This window comes from Somniosus microcephalus, unplaced genomic scaffold (assembly GCF_052327205.1).
Source record: "Somniosus microcephalus isolate GS21.2 unplaced genomic scaffold, FLI_Smic_1.0 unresolved_chr1, whole genome shotgun sequence".
In the NCBI taxonomy this organism is placed as follows: domain Eukaryota; kingdom Metazoa; phylum Chordata; class Chondrichthyes; order Squaliformes; family Somniosidae; genus Somniosus; species Somniosus microcephalus.
This window is the reverse complement of record NW_028225179.1, coordinates 52,186,169-52,193,347: the sequence shown is the minus strand read 5'-3', so window position 1 is coordinate 52,193,347 and position 7,179 is coordinate 52,186,169. Positions and strand designations below refer to the sequence as shown.

At 43.5% G+C, this 7,179-nt stretch overlaps 1 non-coding gene across 1 annotated transcript; it reads right to left on the bottom strand.

Moving 5' to 3' along the window:
* Nucleotides 1-3,270: 3,270 nt before the first annotated feature.
* Nucleotides 3,271-3,342, bottom strand: trnat-cgu (transfer RNA threonine (anticodon CGU)). Its single transcript has one exon. It is a non-coding gene; the product is annotated as a tRNA-Thr (tRNA).
* Nucleotides 3,343-7,179: the final 3,837 nt, after the last annotated feature.

The following is a 7,179-nucleotide window of genomic DNA, read 5'->3' as shown; positions in this document are numbered from 1 at the left end:
TAAATATTCAGCAGGACAGTATTCGGCATTCGGGATCCTTGATATTATAAACAGGGAAATAGAGAACAAAAGCAAGGAATCTATGCTCAAACTTCATAAAACATCATTTAGGCATAAGGTTGAGTAGAGTGGCAAATTCTGGGCACCACAGTGAGGAAGGATGTAAAGGCCTCAGAAAGTCTGCAGTAGAGATTTACTAGAATGGCACAAGGGATGAAAGACTTCTGTTATGCTTAGAGATGAGGAAACATTAATACGCAGCGATATTTAAGATCTGTAATGCACTGCCTGAAAGGGTAGTGGAAGCAGATTCAATCGTAACTTTGAAAATGTAATATGATAATTACTTGAAAAAAATACTGGGCTATGGTGAAATTGCAGGGGAGTGGGATTAATTGTTTCGCTCTTTCAAAGAGCCGGCACAGGCACGATGGGCCGAATGCCCACTTCTGTGCTGTAATATTCTACCATTCTATAATATCGACCTCCACAACGTCACCTATAGGCGAGAGATGCAAAGTTGTGCACAACTCTGCTTCAGTGGTATCGTGTTCACCAGAGATGGGCTGTAATGCGCTGACTGAGGCCACATTCGCGGCTTCTTGCCAGCAGCGGGTGATTGAAGAGAGCTGCTTTTCGCGGCCTCACTCATTCGGGGTTCTGGAAAACGGCAACAAAACGATGGATTTGATGGCATGTCTGAAATGCAGCTTCGGACAGTTGTTATTAACCGAGGCAGCCCTGCAGGATCTTATAATGATCTCTCAAATATCAACTGAAACCAGTCAGGATGTAAGTATCATTTTGCTTTTCCAAAATAAACGGTGTGACTTTCATTGTGGAAACCTGCATAGTGTCTGGTCTGGCTCACTGCGGAAATATGCATGTCACAGCTAACCAGCTCTCTTGCAACCAGTACAGCCTCCCATTGGCCTTTCGGAGACTTGTCTGCTAAGATGAAATCTGATTTCCGTGAAGCCAATCTCAGGCTTTTACATATTTTTGATGTGCCTGCTTCCGATCGCAGGGTTAATGGTGGGAATGTCAGCTCTGCCCAGCTGGCAATGTTTGTAGCACATTTCCTTTCAGTCAAAACATACGTTGAAATCTGAAACTGTGAGCCGATAATGTAAAGATTACCCGATCGTTCGTAGAACCATTAATTTTTGAGCTCACGGCCGACCGTGTTAACTGATTGTCCCACAGAGGCAAAACCCTTTCCATATTGAAACAATGATTCACCGAGCTACAGCATCAGGTTACAGCAACCAATAAGGATCGAACATATATTACGAATTACGTTCGGTCTGCTGCAGATAAGCGGAGCATTGGGGACTGTATTTTGTACATTCCGAATACCAACGCCCTTTCACGCCAGCCCAAATTCGATTCCCATTCTGAGCCCTCTTTCACAGTTCGATGACTTCCATCGTATGTCCAAGTTTGCTGACGGCACCAGGTTAGGCAGCACAGTAAGTAATGTAGATGGAAGCAGAAATTTGCAAGGGAACATTTATACTTTAAGTGAATGGGCAAAACTGTGGCTGACGGGTGGATTAGAGTACTTTCAAAATGGCAAATAGTTAGGAACTGTGGAGGAGCAGAGAGATTTAATAGTCCACGTAGAGTAATTACTTCAAACTACCGGACACGTACAAAAAAATGCTAGGTTCATGGAATATTAGCCTTAATCTCAAGATGGCGGGAATACAAAGGGGCGGAGGTGCTGCTGGAGGACTACAGGAAAGATAGGGAAATGGTGCAGGGGGAGGAGTAGCCTTAGTGATTCAGGATGAAATCAATTCAATGTTAAGGAGGATATAACGAGAGGTAAACAGACAGTGGAGAATTTATGGTTAGAATTAAGAAATAGGAAACGATTTAAGACTGAGCGATTAAGACAGTGGGATTTGTGTATAGGCTCCCTGGTCGCTGGTCTGAAGTGCTAGATTGTATAAATGCAGCAATTAGACAAGCGCGTCATAAAGGCAGTGTTGTATTAATGGGGGATATTAACTTTCACAGAGATTGGGGTAAGCAGACTAGCACTTATCAGAAAGGTTTTTTAAGTGTGTCCGGGATAGTTTTCTACAACGATATGTCCTAGAACCAAGAAGGGGGCATGCCATATTAGATTTAGTAATGAGTAACAAGCCAGATTTATTCATCAGATTTAGCGTACGTGAAACTGTATTTAATAGTGATCATAACATGTTCGAGTTCACCGCAATGTTTGAGAGGGAGAAATGCAAAGCAGCTGCAAAGATTCTACGTTTTGGCAAGGCCGTCTTCAACAAGACAGAGCCTGGCCACAATAAACTGGGCAAATCTGTTCACAAGTAAAACGACAGAAGTGGGAGGTGTTCTGAAATAATTTAAGATGAAATTGAATCAGTTTAAACATCTGAGGGGCAAGAACTTTACTGGCCGAAAAATAGGCATGGGCGGCTAGAGGTAAGAGACCGCATTAAAATAAAAGGAGAAGCAAACACAAATGCAAAACATTGCAGCGATCCTGGTGAATGGGAAAGTTACAAAGAACAGCAAAGGGTCACAAAGCAGATAGTAAGAGCTACAAAGGGGGAGTATGAAGAGAAAGAGACTGGTGAAATGGGCAGACACATGGCAGATAAAGTTAACGTAGAGAAGTGCAAAGTGATATATTTTGGTCGGAAGAATGAGGAGAGGCAATGTCAACTAAATGGTAGAACTTTAATGGGGCCGATTATTTCGTTTAATCGGCTCCCTCTGCAGACCACTGGCCCCGAAACCACTCAGAATGCTCTCCCCTGCAATTAATTAACCAGCTCTAAATGGTACAATTTGAAAGAGGGTGCACGAACTGGAACACATGGGGTGTGCGCACACAAATCTTTGAAGGTGGCAGGATAAGTTGAGAAAGCTGTGTAAACGGATTTGAGATCCTGTCTTTTATTAATAGCTGAATAGAGTATAAAAGCAAGGAAATTATGCTAAACATTTATAAAGCACTGGTGAGGCCTCACCTGGAGTATTGCGTTCAATTCTGGGCACCACACTTTACGAAAGAAGGCAAGGCCTTGGAGGGAGTGCAGAATCGATTTATTGGAATGGTACCAGGGATGCGGGACCTCATTTATGCAAAGAGACTGGAGAAGCAGGGATTTTTCTCTTTAGAGCAAAGAATGTCAAGAGGAGAGTTGAAAGAAATGTTCAAAGTTATGAATGTATTTGATAGAGATAAAAAGGAGAAACATTAAAAATGTCAAATTAAATGCGATAAATGTCCCGAGGCGTAGATGGGGGTCGAACCCATGCTCTTCGGTTTACGAGACCGACGCCTTACCACTTGGCCACTACGCCGTATGTCAGAGTTTAACCTGAGCTTCATTAGTACCGAACCCCGAATCATTTCAATGAGGTTGAAACAGAACAGGCACTTGCACACAGAAATAAACTGAGATAGTGGAGCAGGCAAATAACAGCCTCATTTACATGAATCCTTCAATAAAACCTTTCAGATAATTAGAGAATCATACATCACAGAAGGAGGCCATTTGCCCCGTCGTGCTCTTGAAAGAGCAATCCAATTATTCCCAGCTCTTTCCCCATACCCCTGCAAAATTTTCCAATTCAAGTATTTATCCAATTCCCTTTTGAAAGTTACTATTGAATCTGCTTCCAGCACCATTTCACGCAGAACATTACAGATTATAATAACTCGCAATGTAAAAAAATGTTTCCTCATCTGCCCTCTGGTGCTCTTTCCAATTACATTCAGTTTGAGTCCTCTGTTGTCCTCTGGGTGTTGCCAGGACTGGAGAATGTTGGCGTTGAGGAAAGATTGGACAGACTGGAGTTGTTTTCTTTGGAACAGGGGAGGCGGAGGGGAGACTTAATTGAGGTGTATAAAATTATGAGGGGCCGAGCTAGAGTGGATAGGAAGCACCTATTTCAGTTAGCAGAGAGGTCAATAACAAGGAGCCATAGATTTAAAGTAATTGGTAGAATGATTAGAGGGGTGTTCAGGAGAACTTTTATCACCCAAAGGGTGGTGGAGGTCTGGAACGCACTACCTGAAATGGTGGTAGAGGCAGAAACCCTCATCATATTTGAAAAGTACTTGGATATGCACTTGATGTGCCGTAAACTGCAAGGCTACGGACCAATAGCTGGAAAGTGGGATTAGGCTGGATAGGTCTTTCGTCCAGAGCCGATGGCCCTCCTTCTGTGCCGCAAATTTCTAGGGTACTATGATTCTAACAGGTAGTGAGTTCTCCTAGGTGTCCTGGGCATATCTGTGTCCGAGAGCCAACATCACCAGTGGGATCTTGCTGTGTAGAAATTGGCAGCCGTGTTTTCATACATTACAAGCAGTGACCACGCTTCAAAAGGTACTTCATTTTCTGTAAAGCAATTTTTTTAAAAACATTCGCCATTCATGCGATGTGGGGGTCGCTGGCAATACTAGCATTTATTGACCATCCCCAATTGCCCTTGAGAAGGTGGTGATGAGTGCCTTTTTGAACCACTGCAGTCCGTGAGGTGAAGATACCCAGAGTGCTGTTAGGGAAGGAGTTCCCGGATTTTGACCCAGCGACAATGAAGGAACGACAATATATTTCCAAGTCAGGATGGTGCATGCCTTGGAGGGGAAATTGCAGGTGTTGGTGTTCCCATGCACTAATTGCTCTTGTCCTTCTAGGAAGTACAGGCATCGGTTTTGGGAGGTGCTGTGGAAGAAGCTTTGGCACTTGAGTAGCGCGATTGTTACTTTCTACGTATCAACTCAAGCCTGAATGTTGCCCAGTTCTTGCTGCATGCAGGCCAGGATTGCTTCATTATCTGATGGGATGAGAATGGAACTGAACACTGTGCAATCATCGCTGAACATCCCCACTGCTGACCTTATGATAGAGGGAAGGTCTTTGATGAAGCAGGTGAAGATTAACTCCTGCAGTGATGTCCCGGTGCTGGTATGATTGGCCTCCAACAACCACAAGCATCTTCCTTTATGTTAGGCATGTGTCCAGCAGAGGAGTTTCCCCCTACCCCACGTCCCCCGAAAGATTCCATTGACTTCAATTTTAATCGGGCTCCTTGATGCAACATTCGGCCTAATGCTATTTTGATGCTAAGAGCAATCACTCTCACCTCGCCTTTGGCCATGTTAGGATCAAGGGTGTAATGAGGTCTGGATCCTTGTGGTCCTGTCGGGACTCAGACTGAGCATTCGTGAGCAATCCGGACGTCCCATGGTCGTGAAAGCTGCTATAGGAGAGCGAGTTTTCTTTTTCACTATTTAAAAACTACTAACAATTGCGTGATGTTTATTTGTAGTAACAGATGGTCATCGGGCTGAAACCTTAACTCCAACTTCCTCTCCCCACAGACCCTGCCAGGTTGTCCCAGCAAGGCCCATTCATAAATGTTGATATTAAATAAATTGTTCCTTCTATCGTCATTAATGACTTAGAAAACACAATATAGAGCCATATATCCAAGTTTGCCGATGATACAAAGGTTGGTGCTAAGGTAAGTCGTGTAGCCAGCAGCATATAATTACAAAGATATATTGATAGCTTAAGTGAATGGGCGAAACCGTGCCTGATGGATTTCAATGCAGGTAATTATGTCGTCATTCATTTTAGACCAAAAATGTAGATCGGAGTATTGATTACATGGTGCACAGATCGGAACAGTGGAGTTCCGAAGTTATTTCGGGTTCATGCACACAGACCACTAAAAGGTAGCAGTAAGGTACAGAAATAATCAAGAAATCGCACAGCATATAAGGCTTTATAACGAGAGGCTAGAATATAAAGGAGAGGAAGTTATTCTACAGCTAACAGATACCTGGTTCTATGTACAGTTCTGGGCACCGGCCGTTAGAAAGTATAGATTGACAATGGAGGGGTTGCAGTGCACATTCACCAAAACGTTACCAGCGCTCCAAGGGTTAAAATATGAGGAGCGATTACATAAACTGGGCTTCTACTTCCTGGAATTTAGAAGGTTGTAGCATTTGATTGAGGTTTTTAAGATTTTGAAACGAATTGATAAGGTAGATAGAGAGAAATCATGCTTAGCCGTTGGTGGCGGAGTCTAGGACAAGGGGGCATAATTGTAAAATCAGAGGCAGGCCATTCGGGGAAGAAGTTAGGAAGCATTTCTGCACGTGAATGTTGGCAGCAGTGTGGAACTCTCTCCCACAAAATAGCAGTATATGCCAGCTCAACTAATAATGTTAACCTGAGATCGGTACGTCTTTGCTAGACATGCGTTGAAATGATGTGCTGCCAAAGCAGATGGATGGAGTTAAGACACAGCTCAGACAGGAATTCAATGAATGGCGAAAAGGCTCAAGGGGCTGAATGGCCTCCTCCTGTTCCTATGTTCAGAACACCAATTGTAAATGAAGAAACGCTGTCTTGAAGGGTGAATTATAAATATGGCACCATCCCTTGCAGAGATCAAATGACTTTTAATCCATTTCATACCAAAATTGGCTGGAGGTTTTATTTTCAACCCCCGTTGCCTGAGCATCTACCAGAAGTGGGGTTCGAGCACACGCAAACACACTTCTATTAGAATTTAATCTAACGCCTTAAAAACTCGGCCATCCTGGTGATAGAATCCGTGCCGCGCAGTGCTTGAAAATTCGACAAATCCCTTGCAGACTCTAAGTTTAGTTTTCAGCGCCGAGCAAACTACACGTCAGCATAATCTAAAAATGTGAGAGGATAAAGACATTTTCTAAAGCTACGGACGGTGAAAAGCTGAACTGCAAAAGCACAGCAGCTGGGCAAGTGATGCATTGAACTGATCGTGCGTAACTAAACAAGAACTCCCTCGGCTTTTAGCCCATAGACCATGTAACCCTCCCGTTCAACACCGAACACCTATGAAGGAATAATGTTAAAATGCACGTGAAACACTCAGGATCAGCAAGCTGTAAACTGAACCAGCGCTTAAAGGGATAACACGTGAGGTGCAGAGTAAAATGATGTGGGGGGGTGATGGAGAGAGTGACGGAGAGAAGGTAATAGTTGGACGGATAAACAGTGACCCAATTAGAAAAGCTTACAGAAAGTGACTGAGGCTGAGTGAGACATACAGAGAGACTGACACCAGGAAATAAATACAGCAACAGAGAGAAATAGAGCGAATCATAGAGCGAGAAAAAGAGAAACATCACAT